This window comes from Natator depressus, chromosome 17 (assembly GCF_965152275.1).
Source record: "Natator depressus isolate rNatDep1 chromosome 17, rNatDep2.hap1, whole genome shotgun sequence".
NCBI lineage: Eukaryota > Metazoa > Chordata > Testudines > Cheloniidae > Natator > Natator depressus.
The window spans coordinates 15481428-15504704 of record NC_134250.1 but is presented as its reverse complement, the minus strand read 5'-3'; the positions used below and the strand labels follow the sequence as shown (position 1 = coordinate 15504704).

At 39.7% G+C, this 23277-nt stretch overlaps 2 long non-coding RNA genes across 2 annotated transcripts in view; one reads left to right on the top strand and one right to left on the bottom strand.

Annotated features, from left to right (window-relative positions):
- The window catches only part of LOC142000425 (uncharacterized), a 34096-nt gene extending 31399 nt beyond the window's left edge, over positions 1 to 2697 (top strand). Inside the window, exon 7 of the long non-coding RNA XR_012642243.1 lies at positions 468 to 2697. This is a non-coding gene — a long non-coding RNA (uncharacterized LOC142000425). The remainder of the gene's footprint in view (positions 1 to 467) is intronic.
- The window catches only part of LOC142000427 (uncharacterized), a 238662-nt gene that overhangs the window by 178957 nt on the left and 36428 nt on the right, over positions 1 to 23277 (bottom strand). The window lies entirely within an intron of this gene.

Genomic DNA, 23277 nt, shown 5'->3' with positions numbered 1-23277 from the left:
GGAACAGTGGTCAGGATTCTGCTATAAGCGAGCAGAGAAAGGGTCCTGACCAAAAAGACTAGATCCAAAAAAACCCTTGAATTTTGGGAAACCTTGGACCTGGATTTGAACTTCACTGCACGGGCCCATATTAGTAATAAACCACAAGGAAAAAACTGTCTGAAGTTGCCCTGTTATATGTTAGCCATAATGAGCTCATTTAAGAGGAAAGTCAATCAATTTCAATAAGCAGAATCCTGCAAGCATACCTAATCCAGACAGCATTTTGTATCAAATGATTAACAGATTGCGATTGTGTGTGTGAGGCTTAAAGGATAAATGTAGCCATTGACGAACATTGTGTATCAACAAAACAAAAACTTTCAGTGAGAAAATATAGATGTTATAGACTGTATGGTTGCTAGAATAGAGAGGCAAAGAAAAGGATTACTTGCATTTTGATGTAGTGTTTTTTTTTTTGTTTGCAGGATGGTAAGGAACTCTGTCAAAGATTCAGAAATGAAGACCGGGTACATCTCAGCACTGGAAGTGATTAAATTAATTTGTACTGAAGTTATCTGAAAGATGTATCTAGAAAAGAAGTGTACAGTACTGAAAATATAGTGACTACTTCAAAATAACCCCAGGAAATACAGAAGACATCCAACGCTTCATAAAAGCAAACGTTTCATAATTGACAAGCAATTGAACTGTAGAAAAAAGCTAGGTTAAGTTAATTCTCTGAACCAGGACAATGTATAAACCAAAAAATGTGAGACCGAGCACTAGAATATAAAAACAACATATTAAATAGTGTAAGGGTATGTTTCCTATTACTCTAAGGTAGTCATTTTAGGACAGCTAACATTAGAAGAAACTTGAGACAGGATGTTAAATGACAATTGGATGTTGCTTCTTGACGCTGTCCCTGAAGTTAGGTTCATTTCTAACTGTTTCCTCTCTCAAGGAGTCACATGTAAATGGGCTTTGGAGGTTTAAATTATTGAACCAACGTCTATTTTTAGCCAGCTGATTGAAGTCATAGGGACTGGAACAATTAGTGCACCTGCTTTAATTCAATAGCCTCCTTTCCTACGAATGTATATTTATCACTCACCCATTCTGGCTATTAATTTATAATTAGTGGATTGTTCCAAAGTTACTGTTTCCTGTCATGGCTCTATAGTTGGGGCAGAAAGGTTTTGGGAATACCTCTCAATATTAGCTTTGGCTAGCCAAGGATGACATGTGGATCATTACCACTCGTGTCAACTTGTAGAATATAGGTCTGATGTACCTGAGCTTTGGTATATTACCCCATTTTAGAGCACTGGGAACCAACAGAATGGAATTTAGTGTTCAGTTAATTTCTAAAGCTATGTCCACACTACAGAGCTTGTGCCCGAATAGCCCCCTAGGGGAGGTGCAGTCTCCATCAGAGTTTTCTGCCAGGGTAGCAACACCATCTCCCTGAATGAGGTGGCATAGCTGAATCTTAGGTATTTTGTCACTAATGGGGGGGTGTTTTGCCACACACTGATGGACAGAGCTGTGCCAGAATAAGTTTAAAGTGCAGACCAGGCCTAACTCTGACTTTTGGGCTGGTTTCATAGTGACTAAGGAAACGGTATGACAGACAGAGTATAATATTTGACGAGTCAAGTGATGTGAATGAAAATTGGAGGGGATTTAAAAGTTGCTGCAAGTTCCATTTTATTTGAAATCCGCATTATTCATTGAGGAGTGCAGTTTATTTTTGGAGCAGGGCATCCCTTGCATGTATCACAACTCCTCAAAAACTACAGATTTTGCATTTTGACTTGTGAATTTTAACAAGCCAGTGTTAGTTTTGGAAAGACAGTGAAAGCTGAAGATTGTAATTTGAGTTAGATTTGTACCTCCGTTATTAATGAAACCAGTTTGGATTTCTCTCATAGAAGCTACACACACACACAGATTCTGAAGTGCCACCAGGTGAACCCTTTCAAGGTATAGTGCAGTGTTTGTTTTCAAACTGAAATGGAAAAGATTTTAATAGTAATGATCATGACTGCAGTAGTCTTCAGGTTCAATAGACAAAAGGAGAAAAAGTCAAGATTTTAATGAAGACAACTATTCTGTAAAAATACAACCCACTAAACACAAGGGAAACATTGTTAGATGTTGCTTAGGCATGGGCTAATGGTTACGGTTATTCCAGTTAAACCAAAAATATACTGATTGCAACAAAAATATGCTTTATTAATATTCTGATCAACAGACTATTTTGTATCCATAACACTCTCATTTCCATCTGGTATTTTGCTGTATATTTCTCTTTAAGAAGAGCCCAAGGAAAAATCTGAAGTTATGAGATCTTAAAAAGTTATAATGAAGCAATGATTTCATACTGTACCATATTTGTAGGAGTGCTATGTAATAGTTCAATTAAACTGCAAGTAAGTGCTGCATTAATTGTAGCCTATTAGTCACAAACGACAACATTTTATTTTGTTGTACTTAAGTATTTTATTAGGAACAGACTGTTTTAGTTAGTGTTTGTTGCCCCAAGAGTTTTAGAGGAACTGATTTTCTGTCCGGAAAGATTGAAATCAATTGCATTCCTCCTTTCCAGACAGTGCTAAAACATTTATTTAAAGGTTTATATGCTCACCCTGCCTTATCTGTATTCCAAGTCACTTGTCCAATGAAATAAAATTCATTCATGCCTTCCTTCACTGTGTTATTGACAAAGTGTAAGCTTTATGTGACTGGAAGCCAGAATTCTGTCTTTTGAGAATACCTCTCTCTAAACTTGTCTGAAAGAATTATTTTATTGCATTTTTCATGCCAGTTCAAGTATGTTTGAATGGTAAATCCTGGAAGTTGGAATGTCTATGTCCATATTAGCCTTTTGAATTAGCTGCATGTACAATATGTTAGAGACTACAACCTGAGATAGTAGTACTTCACCTGATTATGCAAGATTGTTATTTTGATTATGTTTTTCTTTACATGTAATAAACTGCGTGTGTCACCTAGTTCTACAAATCAAAAACTAGGTCAATTCTGAATGGCTCACATTATAGACAATAGAGAGAGTTTGCCATTAGTGTGCATTTGCTTGGTTCATTCTCCATGAAAGAATATGTACAGTATCTAGAGAACAACGGTTGGAGATTACGGATGCTTTGTTACATTTTTGAGAAAATTAGAAGAGCAGCAGCTGCCGTGATCACACAGTTGTTGCATGAAGGGATGCTGGGCTGTCACGTAAAGGACCCAAATTCAAAAACAGACATGTTCCAAGCAGGTTGCTTTCACGTGAGATGTGAAAATGGGTCAAGTAAAGCACCCAATTTTTTTTTTTTTTTAAAAAGGCATTCGGAAGGACAGGTCACTTCCTTGCTAAAACTCATCTTCTCCCTCTATAAAACTGGGGTAATCATTTGCTTAATAGCTTGTAATTTTTAAGTCCAGTCAGTGGCAGGAATAGAACTTGCAATCCCCTTCTTGTTCCCCAGCACTGTATTTAATCTAGACTATGGATTTCTTTTGTGGGGAAAGGGAATAACATCTCCTCCTTCTTCAAAAGAGTGACAGAGTGCTCACAAACATTATAATTGAAAAATTTGCTTTGAAATTTAAAATAATTTTGTTCCTCACTTTGTGAAAAATTTTCCTATTTTTGATTGTACAAACAATATTAATTCAGCCAACTCTACTACAAACAAATCACCTGATACCAGGTAAAGTGACATTTCACGCAAAGCTCTATCCTCTTTTCCTTTATTTTATCTTCTTTCTGACCAATAGTTTATTTTCTTTGAATTACCCATGTTTGACTGTAAATCCTTCAGGGATGGGATCTGTCTTCTTGCATGTTAAAACAACACCATAGTGTGAATGATACTTTACAAAGAAGACAACCATTTCAACAGTGCACTGTTCTAAGACTGATTGATTTTTGAAGTCTCACCATAAAGATGAAACCATTGGGATATGTTGAGGGGAATATTAACCAAAAGCCTAGAGTTGAACACATGCATCTGATGAAGTGAGCTGTAGCTCACGAAAGCTCATGCTCAAATAAATTGGTTAGTCTCTAAGGTGCCACAAGTACTCCTTTTCTTTTTGCGAATACAGACTAACGCGGCTGTTACTCTGAAAACTGATCTTTGGAGTTCTCAAAACCCGGTCTGGAATTTAGAGGTGGGGAGCGGAGATGGAGAATGGAGATAGTTGAGATTTTTCACAGCCAGTATCTCCACCCAGAAGGTATGAGGTGGTGAGCGGGGGAATGGCGAATTGCCTACTTTTTTGCAGGGGTTATGTGGAGAAGCCACCCAAGCAGCCCTCAAGAACAGGAGACACTCCTGAGTTCATGATTCAGTAAGTAAACCTTGCATAAACCTGCACTTTTTCCATTTTAAGTCCGTATTCACTACTACTTCTGGAATTTCCTTGTGCTGACATGTCAGTTTAACAAGACACCATTTGAGGGACTGCCAGAGACAAAGCTTTAAGCGGAGCTTGTTTAACAGGCCTTTTACAAGAAATCTGCTTTATTGCTCAATCTTGCTTATTACAATGCACTTTTTCTGCCCAAGACTTATGGTGCATTTTGTAAGGCCTACAAGTGCTGTGTGTGTGTGGGGGGGGCGGGGGGGGTCAGGAGTTGCACAATTTTAATTTGGATGACATTTTCTTTCAAGTTCTAATGCTGATCTAGATTTGACAGTGTGGGGCCAAAAATCAGCTCTGGTAGTAGTGATAAGCCCTGTTTTACCAGTCTTTGGGATTGGTAATAGCATATTCAAAGGCTGAATTTGGCCCAATGTTTAGCATTTCTCTTGTGTCAGTGCTAATAGCCTAGTTTTTATTTACACTGTGTAAAGAGACCTTAAAGGATGTGTAAATCACACTTATGCCTCCTTTAAGGTGCCTTTACAGGGCCAAAGTAATGCAAAGGGGTCTTACCGTAAATGAGAATCAGACTGAGTGTTTGACCTACACTTTTATTGGTGTATTGATCTGCAGTACCGCTGGCTATTTCTTTTAATCATTTGCCTCCTTGTGGCTGATCGTTCCTGAACAGATGACCAGAGTAACAGTGAATTTTATTACCTAAGGGCTAAGCATGTTCCAGAAAAAAAAACCCACAAGGTACGAACAGCATGGCCTAACATCTGTACTCCCAGGGAATACAGCATACTGTGTAATTTCCTCCAAGTTTCATCTCCACTTCCCAGCCTTTTTTTTTTTTTTTTTTTTGAACACAAGGGCCTTCTAAACCCATATTGCCTAGTTTTCTAGTGGGAAATGAAATGTTCGGAGCACTCAGCGGGTCTCTTACTCTAGCAATGTGGTTGTGGAGGAGGGCTACAACACCCTTCTCAGATTTGGCCTAAAAATAACCCTTTCAGCACATCGTATGTGAGAGAAGAAAAATTACCAAGAAGTAGGAAAATGACCAATAAATTCACAGATGAGAAAAAAATACCCAGGGGTATTTCACAAAGCTACAGGATGCCTCTAGATTTTGCATTTGGATTTTCAAGTTTGCTGCAATCACATGCGGCTACCTAATGTGCAGTAGCAAAAATCTCAGGTGCTTTAGTTATTCTAAAATAAATTGAACACTAACTTTCTCCAAAAGCACCTTTTTGGATAGTACAATGAAAGCCTTTGTGAACTGTGATAAATCCTCCTATTTTTGTCCAGACAGTCCCTTTCTAGGTATCTGCTAAACATAGGGTCCATCTTTGCTGCCAAAAACAAACAAACAAACAAACAGGTGTGTTCTTAACTTGGGTTAAATAGCAATGAAGACCCAGTAACACAGCACCTAGTACAATGGGATCCTAGTCCCTGTGTGGAGCTCCTAGGTGCTATCACAGTATACATATTATTCAAGAACCTCATGTTGAAATATTAAGTCAAAAGAAAAAAAAGTGTCAGCAAAAAAGATACTATCACTAATGCTCATGCCAGAGTAACAGATTTTTTTCCTGCACACTAGTTCCCACAAGGTTAAGTGTTGTGCTGTTCAGGGCACAGTTATATGCTGCTTGCCTAAAGGCAGTTGAATGTGATCCCTCTAAAGCAGGAAGCATAATCTCAATGGGAGAATGGTAAATCCTTAACAAAAAAAACTCATGAACTCATTCACAATCCAGACATGGCCCAGGAACTGGTTTTCAAATGACCTGGTTTGCCCCCATGTTGTTGTACATTTGTCCCTACAGCACTATTTCACAGACCAAAAAAGTAAAATAAATTCAGCTATGACTTGGACATAAAATATGGCTTTAGGCTGCCAGGTGGGTTCTTTGTCAAGTGGTGGATAGGTGATTAAAAGTACAAACCAAATATTTTGGTGTTGAAAAGTTCTCTGACTGTACCTTTAACAGATTTCTTTAAACTACTAACAAATAAATGGTTGACTAGATCCAAAGTTTATTATATACATGAGAGCAAGAGAAGGACGTTAGTCTAGAATTACTGTTCCTAGTATCATTGGATTTTAAGTACTTTGGAAATATTCCTGTTACAAATGTGACTCAATGCTGTGACACCTTAGCATATATCTTGTTTTGTTATACCAGATGTTAAATAACTGTAGTTTTCAAAACTCCAGCTCTATCTACAATTAAATTCTATTCTGCCATCAAATATGGACTGTATCAGCTATTTTCATCACTAACAGATATTGTGCCAGTCACAAGAGTGTCTTTCCTCATTTATGTGAGAGAGTTGAACATCCTAAATTTTAAAGTTGTTGTAAGCTACTGAGAGGCATCTGGGTCCATGTATTCACTAAAAGGTGTTAAGACTTACAACAACTTCAGGAACATACTGTTGTGGCATTACCCAGGGTACAATTTGGACTGATGAACAGCTGTGTTCCCTCAGTTCTCCAACCTGCGTGCCTTTTACACTGCTTTGCTGTGGGAGCTACTGCTCCTGGTCTGCTCTCACACAGCCTCCAGCATGTAAATTACTCCCAGTTATGCTTCAAGAGTTCTATGGCCAGCCACCCTTGTATTACACCGCAGAGCAATATCAGCAAATTCCCAGTTCCACACTTTCCCCCCCAAAATGTATGTCTTGTTTTGCCCAGCTCTCTCCTCGACTATACAAATTCATATAAAGTCCATCATTTTAGTTGTAGAAAATGATAATTCATAAATCCTGTTATCCCAAATGGAGTTTCCCAAACATTTCAATCCAAACACACTGGTTTAGATAAAACAAGTTCATAAAAGTACAAAAGATAGATTTTAGATGACTACAAGTATAAAAGTCATAATTGATTACAAGAAATTAGTTTAAGGTAGGTAGTAGTTGTGTTTTTGCTTTGAATTCACTCTAAAAGTCTCTCTGACCACAGGTTACAGCAGTCTAACTGGCTGAATTGTCAGCCAGCATCCCCCCCCCCCCCAATCCAATGATGCTGTCTTTGTCCTTCAAGTGTTGTTGATGCTGTGAGTAGAGATGAAAGGAGAGATTATTTGGGGCCTTTGTTCTTCCTTCTTATGTTTTTCCTCTTGGTTTGAGGATCATCTCCAGACGAGATTCAGGAGACAGCAAGCACGGGTCGATGGGAACCTCAAACTGTTCCTTTGTCAAAATGTAAATCTTTGCTCATGTCCTTTTTCCTGCCAAAAATGGCCACTTAATCACATGATAGTTCATTTGATTTTGTTGACACTTGGCTGAGGCATTGACTAGCCTTTTGTCTGTGGGGAACTGGTTTGTGGCTGCTTTTAGTAATATCATACAGCAGAATGTTATAACTTTACATACAGCATTGCCACACATTTTACCAGGACAATAATGATCAGCAAAATATGAGTTTTCAAATGATGCCTCACAAGGCACACTTGATACAAGATTTATCATAGTCCTATAAAAGGGGTAAACATAAGGGTATAGCCTCTCAGAATTGTATGCTAAATATGACATAATTCACACCCTGGTTTCTTAAGAGGCAATGGCCAAATTTCTGCAGAGATTTTCAAAGAGACTAGGATTTGGCCCAAAATGCATCGGTAACAATCTGCAAAAGATTAAAACCCAGCACTCTAGATCTAGAGAGTTATATGGTGTCATTCACTGATTACACGATGAAAACATGCTTACAAAATTAGTTTCCAAATAAAAGTGCTCACAACACAGAAACACGCAAGGCCTAGCTACATACAACTGCTGCTCTGACTGGTTTTTGGAGGCTTCTAACACACAGAACACAGTGACCGCCACTCAAGGGCTCAGAGTATTTAAAGGAAAACTACCCTATACTTATATGCTACAAGCCACTCTAGGGGGGAAAAAAAAGTGACTCAAGCTGCCACTCATCAAGACTGTTAGTCTCTTTCCAGGCCCACAATTACTCGGGACTCTCTATAAAGACATGCACTTTCCATAATGCCCAGGAGAAATGAGTTAGTCCAGACAATAAATGATGTTTGATCATATATAGTCGTACTCGGGGTTTATAGAGTTCAGGGCCATCCCAGATACAGTGCCAGAGTCTCCATTGCTCTGAATCTTATGAAGTCATCTAAACCCATGCAGAGTGGAGTGTAAAGGGGATGTAAAAATGATACTAATTCAAAATTGGTTGCATTTTGCATTCACTTTCCACTGGTGTAGAAAACTGCACACAATGCAGGGAGATGGAGAATCTGGCCCGCAGGGTTCAGATTCAGGTTTGGTTTTGAAATGTTCTCAAGTAACAGTTGTTTGTACAAGTGACTTGTACCTACTTTTTTTTCCAGCTTGAAACGTATCCAAACCAATTCCATAGATGCAAAGGCCATTTGACTAACTATCGTCACTAGATTTCATTGGTCCTGTATAACATTATAATATGAAAATATCTAATGGAGAGTAAAAGGCAAGAGCCATTTTTCTGGTTCTGCAACAGTCTAGGGCCATGGAAAGATTTGCTAAAGTTAGCCATGAATTGGCCACATTTTCCTCTTTCTGTTTAAATCAGGTGAAACTCAACATAAGACGCAGTGGATGTGAGTTTGCATAAATAGACACCAAACAACAGCTTCTTGTAAGCCTTTGTGACTCAAACACACTTCGGTTGGCACAGCTCTAGCGTGGGAGTTTAGAACTGTGTAGAAATGAGATGAAAAAAATTGGGGGAGAAAAGTTGCTCCCTGAATGTCTCAGATCTCCAAAGTTTTGGCCAAAGGATCAGGCTGAGTCTTATACAGGGATAAGTGAATCTGAGGGGAGAAGCTTAACTACTAAGCAGATTAATGGAGAAAAGAAAGTGTAAAGGGAGTGGGAAATGGCCAAACTGTTCAAATATGGGTGGCCAAGGTTAGGCTCCTAAATCCTTATTTAGTCTCTTTAATAAGAGTGGCTCAGTTTTTGTAAGTACTTAGCACCCACAAATCCATTGAAGTCAATAGGAGCCACAACTGCTCAGCACATTCAAAGTTAGCCTACTAAATCAGAAGCATGCTTTTCAGACACTGTACTCCGAAAAAGTTTTACTACTCCATACTATGTGCAACGTTATGGGAGTTGGAAAGTATGTTGCAATGTAATATCTACAAATCACTGGCTAAACTTGATGCTAAGATTTTCCCATCAGCCTGTCTTTAACTGTTAATGATGCACGGTCATTCACTAAGTACATTGCATAATTTGGCTGACAGGTTCCATTGACATCAGTAACCATGGCCTAGCATTTCTATTACAGTGCTCCATTTTACTGAAATAGTAACTAAGGCCATGTCCACACTACAGGGAAAAGTCGATCTAAGCTACGCAATTTGAGTTACGTGAATAGTGTAACTCAAATCAGCGTAGCTTAGATCTACTTATCGGGGGGGGGTCCACACTACATGATGCTGATTGGAGATGCTCTCCCATTGACTCCCCTTCCTCTTCTTGATCAGGTGGAGTACAGGAATCGGCAGGAGAGCAATCAGCGGTCGATTTAGCAGGTCTTCACTAGACCCGCTAAATTGACCACTGATGCATCTATCACCTCAGCATCGATCCTCTGGTAAGTGTAGACAAGCCCTTAGTGTGTATATATAGTTAGCCATTTACTTTGAAGTTCTGTGTCATAAGAAAATACCACAATGCAAAACTTGCGATGCACTCCTACTTTTGACATTCATCTCAGCTAGGCAAACAGCATGAGCCCTCATTTTAATACATATACCACGTTACATAAAGATCAGCTCTCCCCAGCCTTCCTTCCACATTAGAATACATTTCCAACATAGTAAATGTCTGAGAATGCTGAAACAAAAGGTTTGGGGAGGAGCCAGAACAGAAAACATTAGAAAGACTGAGACACTGTATCCTCATGTACTCTGAATTCCAAATCTGTCTGCCACTGGAGATTTGTGCAGAAGAATCAAGAATAGCAAAATAGATGTGTTTGAGAGTTCTACCTGTGTTGCAAAAATATTCCAGTTCTCAAGAGGGGGACAATCTCCTTGCATATATTGTTCTACAGTGGTTTGTTTTGATCCAAAGGCATTTTTATTTACAAAATTCAGAGGTTTTGAGAAATATTCCTTTTTTTAAACTAGGGAAGGAGGCAGATGTGAAATCTATAAAACCAGGTGAAATTTAGCACCACAAGAAATGAAAAGATTTACCATTCAAAGTGATGGTTAATTTGCCCAGCTTTACTAAGGAGAGTTGTATCATCAGGAGATGGTCTGAAAATTTACTTTACACCTACTAGCCCAAGTGCTAGCCAGTGTGAAAAATACCTCTCTAGTCACTCCCACAGAAGCCTCTAATTTTTTAAAATGAAAATAAAACATTTGCAGAAAGACCAAAATGAACGTGGACGAGAAAGAAGAGCTGGATACAAAGAGAAGACAAGACACATTTTTACTTTCCCCATCTATTTATATAGCTGTGAGCAGGCACCTTCATCAGCTTACTCCAGAAACACAATCCAGATATTAGGATTAGCTTTATTCAGAAACAGAACAATACCCTCAGCTCACACTGAGCACACCTTGTTTAACAACCTTTGACATATAAAAGGGTCGATAATTGCTACTTTCATTCTTCAACCACACAAGTGATTTAGAAAATTATCACTTGATCAGATCCACTTTCAGATCTCATTACAAACAGCAAACACATGAGCATAAATCAATTTCTCTTTCCTATATCTTTGGTTTTTCCCACCCCCAGACGTCTAATTACAGAAGATAAATGTGTGTAAACATGAGCTTTATCCTCCATAATCCATCTTCTACCTTACTTGTTTATACAGAGGTTAATAGTCTCAGTCTATTTACTGTACTGCTTGTAGTAATGGTTTTAATGCACTGGGCAAGTTTATAGTCTTCTATTAGGAGCAGCAGGGTATGGAGTTTAAGAAAAAAAAAAGATTTGTGGCTTGGTCTAGGTTCATATAAATGAGCCTCTCCAAGACAGAAGTCTATGAGCAGAAATGCCCAGTAAATACACTTGCAGAAAGATTTGATTTGTTTTCCAGAAGCATTAATTTTCATGTTTCCGTCTATTTATCCTCCTGTATAATAATTCTTTGTGCCTGATTTACAGAGAAGACTAATGCATTATCATTCAGAATGCCACACAATTCAATTAAAGGCCGGCTGCAGCTCCAGCCTCAATTTTTGAATGATTTACCTCCATTGAGAGGATAGAAAGGCTTTTCATCACAAGGCATGGCTGCTAATTTTAACAGAGTAGATGGCCTTAAGCTATGTAACCCATCATTAAACAATACCGAAACAATCACATTACTTAGGGGTGCTCCCTTTTACCTTGAAAACAGCCATGCCATGAGCATGGCAGAGACCAAGTATGGGGTAAAGGAGCATCTCTGAATTATAACCATGCTTAAGTTAGCTCCCTGTCCTCTCTCCTTGCACTGCCACTGCCCCCTTATTGTCACACACCCAAAATAAACGTTTGCCTCAACTTCTCCCCCACTTACCACCCCGTCAGTCACAGTCTCACCTTGTTGAGGAGGTAAATTTGTAGTGTAGGAGGCAAATACGCTTAAATTTCTGATTTGTAAACCACTATTTTATTAGTGGAGGTTGGGGGTGGGAGTCAGAAGTTTGAGGTTACTTTTTAGATATGGGGGAAGGGAGAACAGGTAGAGAGGGGTGGTCGAGAAGCTGAGAGGTGGCCTTTGCCCATTGAGCATATGGTGTGTGGAATGAGGAAGTACCAAGGTAGAGCTCAGCAGTTTGCACATATGATGCGCTTAGGATGGGGGTGGAAGAAAGGTTCTTCCCAGCTTTGCATAATTACTACTAAGTACTGTTCCAGGACAGTAATTGGAGTGCATCTCTGTACTCTGGGTTTAAATACTTTTAGGGGGAAAAAACTGACTTCTGTTAACTTTGCTTTTTTCTGCAAAACACAAGAGGAGAAAAGAACTGGATACAACGAGAAGAGAATAGATGCATGTTTACTTTCCCTATCTGTTTACGTGAGTGGATGCTTTACCTAATATGTGGACTGTATTATATAGAGTAAGTTGGGGAATGTTCTGCAGTTTGGCTTTAGTCACAAACAGAACAAGATCAGCTGAGACTTGTCTGTTCCTAGATGTCCTCCTAAAGGATTGCTCAATCCACGATTCTCTCTCCTGGGGCAGCCACCTCTATCTCCCTGATATCCAGGTAGAGTAATGAACCACCTGTCTGTGCGAGTCATCAGAATCTACGTAGCTAAACCTCTTAGCAAGTCTTCTGTTGCAACCTGCTTGAAAAAGGTTGTCTTTTAGGCACCCGCGCTGCTATAACAGATTTTATACCGTGTTCATCACCATGGCATACAAAGTACCTATCATCATGGCAAGAGTAGTCTATGCATATAATAAAAAAAAATGTTGAAAAAAAAAAAAAACTTCAATCAGCTTTAATAAAAATTAGTTTTGGACCAACACAGTCTTTCATGGAAATTTTTCATTTGCCTTTTTTTTAGTTTTCAGAAAGCTAAAAAGTTTCCATGGAAATTGTAGGAGAAAAACACTACATTAATTCAAAATTAATTAAAACTGATTAAAAACCTCAGCTATTTTCACCATCTCTAGTGTATGATCAAGTTGGTTTTAGTTAGACGAAGCTGTTTGAGTTAAAGCTTTACTTGGTTTTGACACACATTTCACTGAGGCTGAGACAATTCTGTTTAAGCAGTATGTGCAACAACATTATTTCCAAGGATTTGTTTGCAGTAAATCAGCCAATAACTCATGTTGCTGAATGTATTCAGGCTGAATGTATGTTATACATCCAAAGCCTTATACCTTCAGCATTTTGCACATCTCTTTCAAGAGAGTTTAGAGTTTATACAATAAAACAGAGATGGTGGTAGTGTTTGAGCCCCAGGCTTTCTTCACGCAGCTCCAGTCTGAATGCATCACTTCCATGCAAAAATCTCTAGAGTGCAATGCAAAAAGTGTTTTCTATTAATGGCAATATGAATGTTATTACTTAACTGTGTTATGTCCTAGGACTGTGCGCAGCAGAAAGTAGTTTAATTCTCACCAGATTTCCAGTATGCTTTCTCCCCCAGGTTAAGAGTCAGATCAGAATCGGTTTTATAGATGAGAAATTGTAATGCCACTGTAGAGAACCCCTCTGAAAACACCAAGCGATATCCATATTTACAGCCATGAAGAGAAGCCACTGTCACAAATGGCTATATTTTTACATTGAAAGAAACATCCTTGAAGTTTTTTTTTAAATCCTTTTGTTTTGCTTTGCAACAATGCAATTTAATTGTAAAGACAATGAGCTGCTCATTGTTCAGTTTAATATGTGCAATAAAAGCAAAAAGCAAGGGCTAAAAACAAAAGGAAATGGAATTTATATAGTTGTTTATGACTGTTGCCACCAAGGTACTAATATCTCACAATGAATTTGTATATTCAGATATACACACTTTATTTATGTACACCAAGCATATTGCAATGACCCTGAAATCTCATTACCTGGTACCTTCCCAGGACACTGATGAGATGGAGGGAAAGGGTCAAACCAATGTAGAGCATTATTACCCAATTCAGTGATCAGCCAGAAGAGAACTCCATAATCTCAAAGGACTGGAAATGGCTGTGTAGCCTATAGATATAGGTACTGGCTAGGCATATGTATAAAATAAGATATAGATATGGATTAAGGCAGTAATGCAAAAGCCAATGGGTCTCAAGCCTGTAAAGACAATAGCTGAGCCAAATGAACTAAGGCCCAAGGCTTCAAGACTTGACATAAGTAACTAACCCATAAATGACTATCTTGGGACATCCTGTGATATACAGTGTGTTATAAGTTAGTGTGGCTGAACTGCTAACAGGTAATCACACGATGCTAGTTGATATCAGCTTTCGATGTTTGAAGTTAGGAACATCAGCAGACGTCTGACAACAAGAAGCCATGGGAATTGTATACAGTGGCGTTATAGCCAGGTTGGCCCCAGGATTGTAGAGAGACTAGGTGGATGAGGTGATATCTTTTAGTGGACCAACTTCTGTTGGTGACAGAGACAAGGTCTGAAGAAGAGAGCGCTGTGTAAACTTGACTAGGTAATATATATTCCCTCACCCATCTTGTCTCTCATGGTAACTAGTTGATGTATATGCTAATGACCTTGAAGTAAAAGGCCCAGTGACCTATAGGAGAAGGGCACCTGAACGATAGTAGGGTGAGGAAACAAGGAAGGAAAAGGGGCTGAAACCCTTACTGAATATGCATGAGCATAGTTGATGACAGCATAAAGCTGTATGCCACCTTGGGAGATGCCAGGATGACGATCACTGATGTGCTGAAGATAGAAAAGGGGTATTTGTGGCACCTTAGAGACTAACAAATTTTAAGGTGCCACAAGTACTCCTTTTCTTTTTGTGAATACAGACTAACACAACTGCTACTCTGAAACCTCTCATGATGAAGAGAGAGAGGATGATACTAATATTTTGGGTTATTCCATAAGGGATGATGAGAGAATAGGGGTACTCAGACTCTCAATTTATATGTTTTGCCATCCTATCACTTCTAAAATGCTGAAGGCATAAACCACTTCATGGTCCATAGGATGAAGTAGCTCAATTCTCAGCGTTAGCAATGTGGAAAAGGAACTGGTAAGGTGCTAAAAGCATTATGCAGCTGAAGTTTGGACTCTTAAATCATTTATGTGACTTGGTCTGTTCCCACTGGATCCATTCTGCACTGGTTTTGTATATAAATCCCTAAGTTGCTGTGCAGAGTGTTCCTGTAATGTAACAAATGGCTCTTGTGTTTTAACAGGTATCGTGTTAAATTGTAAAATACAAATGACCCCATGAAAAATTCTGGTTTCCAGCACATTGTTTTGTTGAGTTTCACCGAGAATGCAGCCTGTCAAGTTACAGGCAATTAAAACCACATCTATATTTAGGGGTATAACAAAGCCAGTCTCATCCTCCACCGAAATGCCGAAGCTTTTAAACACTTTTCTTCCATTGCAATTCACAGAAGGGCAGGGAGCAAAAAAACGACTAAAAAACAAACCAAAACATAACCCCACCATATCTTTTCCAATTTTCACTATGGCATTTTCTTTTTCTAGGAAGGATTTCATTACCGGAACTGGAATTTGGCCAGGACAATGACAAAGAGATTTGGGTGGCTGTTAAGTGTTTGTGTTTGTCTACACACATAAGTTGCACTGGTTTAACTAAGCCAATTTAAATTAAACCAGTGCGACTTGTGTGTGGAGACTCTGTACAATTACATGTATTAGTTCAGCTTGCTGTGCTTAGCCCTAGATTTGGAGAGTAGGCATTAGCATCCACATGAATGAACTGGGATATTGCCAAGCCTAATACGAGCTGATTAGGCACAAGGCTGGTACACTTGGCTGCCAGAGACCAAAGTTGCCAACTTTATTCATAAGCCTTGGCCTTAAATTCCATATTTAGGCTCCTAAACAAAAAAGCATCTGGATCATAAGTGAGGAGTTCCCATAACTTCATTTGATGACAGTAGGGATTGTACGGGCTCAGCGCCTCTGAAATCAAAGGTGCTTATATAAGCCCCCTTACCACAGCATCTGAGCACCTCGCAATCCTGTAGTTACATTCATCCTCACAACACCCCTGTATGTTCAGGCAACACTTTTATTCCCATTTTACAGATGGAGAGTGGAGGCACAGAAACATGAAGGCCCCGTTCCTCAAAAAGGTATTTAGGCACCTAACTCTTATTGATTTCAGTGAGTTCTAGGGACTTACTCAAAGTCACGAAGGGAGTCTGATGGTGCACAGAATTGAACGCTAGTCTCCCGAGTCCCAGGCTAGGCCCCAACCACTGAGGACATCCTTGCTCTCTCCTAGCCAGTCAATACACATTTACATGAGTGTCTGCATGCGACATTAGCAGCCTACCTTTGACATAACTGGGCAGGAATTTTAGTCTGCTATAGGTTTTCTCCACTGTTAAATATACTATCATCATAGAATGAGTGTGCACTGCAAAAATCCAGATTTGGGCAGCCTGTCACCGAATTTGGGTATTTTTTTAAAAATAAATTGCTACGCTGAGGGGGGATTTTATTTATACAAATATTTACAGCCATTTGCTAGTTCCTATCACACATTTTTACCCTCTAATGTTTCTGATCAAGGAAGATTCATTTCGTAAGAGCAGCAGGCAGGCAGAACCACCACAGTGCATCTTGATGATACTTCTGAAATGTCCCAGCTGCTGTATTGCGTTCCTTACTGGTGCTTCTCCTCCCCTTGGGCAAGATCAGTACATGCTGGCTGGTAGCAGTGGCACAGCCAGAGTAATCATTTATCCTGGTCAGACTAGGTGATTGGGGAGTGATCTAGTTCTTCATATGCTCATCTATTCCACTGACTGAAAAATCCATTGGATGATTATAATTCTATTACGGTAATATAAAGTGTTGTAAACTGGTTACTGTGTACTGGGTTGGAACAGCAATACATAGGGAAAACAGCACTCACGGGCTTTAGAGCAATGCTTACGGAGGACCACCACTGTTTGTGGATAAAATATACTCTTATTTTTCCTGGGGAACAAATTTTATGCAAAACTACTTGAGTGCAATTTACATAATTGCTCAATTTGATCCCTTTTAATTCCACTATGAAAATATGTAGAAAAATTAGGAAGAATTAAGATGTATTTAAGGCAATTAGCAATAAAAGCCCTATTAAGTCTGACAATGGAAATAATTCAGTAGCAATGAAACATTTAAAAGGAAGCTCGCTCTGAGGTTTCATTTTTAAAAGCTGCATTTGTATCGCATACCCCAGGCAAGGCGTGTCTGTGTGAGGCAGGCTGGCAGTGTTTGCGTGAAACAGACACCCTGTTAACATGATCATGTTGGAAAGTTTTATGTGGGTTTGGCTGGTACTGGAGGCTCCATACTGCACTGGTGGTACAGGAGGTGGAAGGCATCTGGATTTGGGATAGATTGTACAAAGAACCCTAAGTACAGCCAGTCTGTGGAGTGGGCTTAGTAGTGATCATTTGGCATTAAAATAAATCATTTATATTGGCTCAGTAATTTTATGTAGTGCTTTACAAACACGGAGTAATACACGTTCCCTGCCCCAAAGTACTTATAGTCAGAGAAACTGAGTCAATACATGGGACAACAGGTCAAGAAAGGGAAAAAGAGATGAAATTATTGGTGAGCTGAGGTAAAGGTGCATAGAGACAAAACATCTGCAGGTAATGTATGCCTAAGGCAGACAAGTAGTTCTCCTCCAAGCCATCCTTTGGGATGGGGGTATCTTGGCAGGAGTGCACCTTAGAGTCACTTTTTCCCATTATTGTATTGTGATCTTGGTAATGAACCAGCTCCCCAAAGAGACAACTTTATTTTTCCTCCAAGAGCATTGTGTTGTTTGTCATAGGGGTCGGACATGGTGCCTCCTTATGTCCTGGGGTGGACATCAATCCCTATGGTGGGTCAAAAGGGATTCACAATCCACAGTCAGGATTAATCAACTTAAAAAAATAATTAAACTGAAGGCCTCTATTTTTGTCTGCATAACAGTTCTAGCAGGAGAAAACACAAAAGTCAAGCCATAACCACCAGGTCCTTCAGGGACACCTATAGGCTGAGAGGGTATTCAAGTCTATGGCCCCTCTATAAAGACTCAGAACAAGTCTGACAATTAGTGCTAAATGGTTCTCTTTTGATGCGAGATGATTATCCCCTTGGAACTGGGCTATCTCCAGCTTGAATCATGGGTCACTGAAGACCAGTCAGATGGCAGTGAAGTTTTGTCTGGGTCAGGATACAGATCTGTGGCTTGCCATTGTAAAATTTTGTATCCTGTAACCAATTCCCCAAGCCATCCCATTTCCTTAGTCATGGTTATAATAAATGTACATGCCATCCCCACTGCTTTTGTCAGCTCATCGCGGGGAGAGAGACGCATCCCCTTGACTTTGGTATTCCAACAAACTCAAGAAGCTGGACTTTTTCTCCGGACGTGGGCCGAGGCTAAGTAGTGAGATTTCAAGTTGGCTACAGCCATAACTTGGGAGAGGGGTTATTATTTGGATGAATCATGAGTAATCCGCAAGTCATGGAAATTAAACCTGGACCCAAATGGGCCTGGCTAGCTAGAATCAGGCTCCGGGAATCAGCCTGCATTTCAGTTCTTACTGATTTGAGTCAATAAGTGCAAAGGTAGGTTTTCCTTAACAGTGTGATGCATGAGAGAGAACGGAGGTGGGGGGGGGGGAACAGGTTGCTTATGGATGGAGCTACAGGGCTGGGTAGAGGAGCAGCAGGAGCAGGGAAACCACATGCTGAACTCCAGATTTGCCCACATCCCTGTAGTTGTAAGTCAAGCAGCAGCTAGCTCCTTAAAAACCTCTCACCTTCCTTGCTTACTTCCACACCATCCCCAGTGCAGCTGGCAAAGGGGGTCAGGCTTAGGAAGCAGCAGCATGCTAGCTCCATATTCTCTTTGCTCCTGTGAAACTAGCAGCCTGTGGCCGTTCCATTCCGAAAGAGGATTCACAGAGCCTTCTGGAGAGTAGAGGATCAGAACGAAATTACCAGGAAGAGACAGAGAAGCCAGGAGAGAATTAAGAGCTAAAAGAAAGAAGGTGGCAACTCTTTTGGGCCATGTGGCATAGTATAAAGGACATGGAAGGAGGGTCACCTATTGGCCATTTGCCTGCAAAGGAGGGAAGGGGGGCACACCTCCACCAAGAAAAGCTTGAGAGCTGCTGCCTAAAGAAGTGATCCAGATATAGCAGCTAAAAGAGGGAGTGCAAATTAATGTTTTACTCAAGAGGTTTCTGAAGGTCTAAGTAGTAGCTCAAAAGGCATTAAAGATTCAGCAACTGAGGAACGGGGAATGATAAAGGGAAACTTTTTTTTCTCCCCCGAAGAAGTCAGAGGTATTGAAAGAAAAAAAAAAAACCACACACCTGCACAGATGGGAGTAATACTCTCTGATCATTACAGTATACTCTGAGTGCTGTTATTGACAAAAGAAGCCCATGTGGTTTTGTAAAGATGTACTAAAGAGAACAGTGTGGAAAAGTAGGAAAGCATTTAAAAATATAAAGGCTTTTGAAGGGAAGCTTGGGAAAATCTAAAATATTTCAAGGCAAATTAAGAAAAAGGTCCAGAATATAAATATTGAGTCACAAAGCATCTGCTTTAACAGCAAACCACTAAGTACTGTATGTAATAGAATGGGGGTTTATACAAGATGATGTATTTCACTCTTCCACTACTAATTCACCTCTATAGTGGAAAAAGTTGCATTTGTCTTTATAAAATGAGGTAGGTGGGCTTTGACCCAAACTGTGTATTTAGAGGCCAAAGGAAGTAGGCTGAAAACACCAGAAAGAAAAAGGACACAATCCGCTATTTCCACCAAACTGCACTAGCTAGAAAGTAGGAATCAGGGTGGGTCACCAAATAGGGAACACTGAAAAAGGGTTAGCCAGACAGATAGGAGAACCAGTCCCACTGGTTTTCTGTGAAGCAAAGGGGAAAAAATGTGGCTAAATTAAAAAAAAAAAAAATCAACTAACATTCAAGATACCTTCTGCAGAGACAGAAAAGGGATCATGGAACAGAATCAAGGTTCTCCAGTAATCAAATAATAAGGATATTTTAAACAAACAGAAAATGGGTGTAGGAATCTGTAACTGGAAATAAAACAGAACTAGGTCAATGTAGTGGAAGAAGCTAGGATCTCTCTCACCTTACGGCAATGCAATGAGAACACACTGGTTGACCTGCTTTTAATGGCTGCTCCCAGAGAAGATAAAACAGTAGTGTCGATAAGGGTAAACAGAATGTATCCGCATCTCAACTGGGGGATATGGAGTTTAGTTTAGTTTAACTTCTATCTCCCTGCCTCCCTCCACCCCCCCACAACTACACCACTAGATGAGAGCCTGCTATGTAAAAAAAATCAGCAATTTCTCCCTTAGCTCAAAGGTTTGCGTTTTGGTTCAGAATGCTGTAGGTAAATGTAGCATTTGCATGTCTGCAGTCACATGCAAGTTAGTTACAAGTATTGCTGATAGGATCCAGATATTCAGACAAAGAGGAGCCTGAGGATTTTTTGCCTTCCTCTGTCGTGGGGGCCCAGGTCACTTTAAAGTAGAGTAAATGGAGGATTCTCTGTAAGATGTCTTTAAATCATTGTTTAAGGCCAGAAGGGACCATCATGAACACCTAGTCTGACCTCCTGCACATTGCAGGCCCTCCTCTCCTGTAATAGACCCCTAACCTCTGGTGGAGTTACTGAAGTCCTCAAAGTCTATGAGCAATTCCCTCTAGCGTTCCCTGGGAAACCTTTCGAAAACACTAACTGTCATTTGTCCATTCACGCTCAAGGTAAAAGGCAAGCTTGAAAGCTGCCAATATTTATATTATGAGGTTTTTTTGACAAGACGGAGAAAGCCTTTGCATCCAGAACAAAAAAATAGCACATTTAAAGTGCTTTATCTCCATCCCTCAAATATCTCCAGGAACATCTCCTAGGTGCATAAGGAAAGCCTTGAAACAGGGAATAGAAACCAAATCCAGAGCATGTGCACAAGCCAGCATTGCCCATACTCTCACTGCTTTGATCAGGCCACCGAAAATCCCATTTATATTGCAATAACGCCAAGAGGTCCCAACCAAGATCAAGGCCCTGTTGTGGCAGGAACTGAACATACATGTAGTAAGAGGCATACCTTGGCTTCAAGAGCTTACAATCTGAATAGAAGAAGCAGGCAAAGAAAGGATCATCCCCCCTTTTATAGATGGAGAACTGAGGCACAGGGATTAAGGGGTGAACTGAGAGATGAAGGGATTTGCCCAAGGTCATACAGGAAGGCTGAAGCAGAATCAGAAATGGAACTTGTATCCACTGAATGCCTGAAGCACATAACCATTGCTTCCTCGCTCTGTATAAAAAATTTCATTAAAACAGAACCGCTGCCCAATACCTGAACAGATAAAATCAAGCAGTTCTTTAAGGAATACGCTGCACTTCAAACATACATCAGCTAGAGCCTAGGAAGTAGATTTGGACAACTACAAATTAGTATCTTTTTTTCTCCCAGGAAAATGATGGAGGTAAATGAATTAAAAAAACAAAAACAAAAACAAAAACAAAAACACACAGATTGCTGAAGTCTACTGACGTAGTTAAGGGAAATATGTTCATGGGGTTATTAAAGAAAATTAAAACTGGATGTAGCCCGAAGGCCAGTATTCTACACGAATGGTAAGTAAACATGGAGGGAATTAAAATGGATGTTGTAGAGCTTTCACCATATGCGCACAAACACTGAAGAGTACTTGGGAAACTGAAATACACTATCACAGCAAAATAGTTGGAGGACATTTTTGACGGCAGCAAAAGAAATACATCATTTGTTTAATACAATTCATCCATCAGCAGTCATTATGGCTAAAAAATGAATCACTGAATGCTAATTATAGAACATTAAGAGATTTTTACATAAGAAAAAGGCACAAAATATGCTGTAAAGCACAACACTGAAGACCGTGAAACCTGACAGTACTTTGAGGGTTGTGTGCCTAAAATCCTACATTCAACACTGTAGAATCAGAGTCGAAAGGGTTAGAATTAACTAAAATCAAGAGGATTACAAAATTAGCCTTTTTGTACAAACTTGGCTGGAGAGTAAGAAGCTGAGCAAAAACACCCATTTCATCACTGTACTGGAAAATATAGCTGAACTTAATTTTCCATGAATTTGAAGAAAGTTTAACAGCCCCAATTGTTTTCTGTGTTAATCAATGTGAATCTGAAATTACAACATGTCTTCTAAGAGAAAAGAATGAGTCCACACTTACTGAAAAAAAATTCCTTCCACTGGTGTTCAGAAGAGTGCTACAAGACCCATACATAAGCTCATGAGCAGAGGGCAGAGAGGATACCTGCCCGTATTATGGCCAGCAAATAAATAAATATCTCAAAGAAGCAGAGGTTCATAGATTTGCAAACCTAAAAACCTGAGGTTAAACCACCTCAGCACATACAAGGTTTATGAACATTAAAAAGTTAACTGCCAAGGAACACTGAAGTCCATTAACCTGAATGTTTGCCAGCCAAGTCTGCCCTCACTGACTAAATGTGCAGTCACGCCTGAACAGCTAAAAATTAACCTTGCCCTTTTAAGCTAAACCGAGTCATGTCACTGGCTCCATCTCTGTTGTTACATAACAGATAGCAAAACTCCAGTGGGGCATGATGCTGGCATATAAGATCTCAGGTATGTGGTGTGATTTTTCAGAATCTCTTGGGAATAGTCATGTAGGTGAAATCGCTGGTACTTATGATTATGCTATTTCTATCCATGTATATTCATCTTGGTATCTGAAGTCATGAATATTAACTGTGTTTAGTACATGTTTGCTCCTGTGAGAATGTCCACAATTTATGTCCACGTCCACTATTTAGCCAGCATATGAAGGGACAAGTCAAGTTGAATGGCCCATTAAGGAACAGTTAGAACGTTCACAAAAAGTCCATTACGTGTAGACAGGCATTTTCCAGGGTCCATTGTGAGCTAACTAGAATATGGGTGGGGGTGATGGACATCTTGCCCATGTGACTCCAAACACCATCTTTCACAGTAAGAACAGATTTCCCTTTACTTGGCACTTGGCAGAAGCTAAAAGGCCCTGGCCTGGAAACACATCCATTTTGCCTCTTTCCTGCTCCAGCCTCTGGACTATGAACATCTGCTGATGGGAGCATTCTAACCAAGGGAATGAGGACTTTAAGGTCATCTGGAGCCTTCATATTTCCTTGATCCT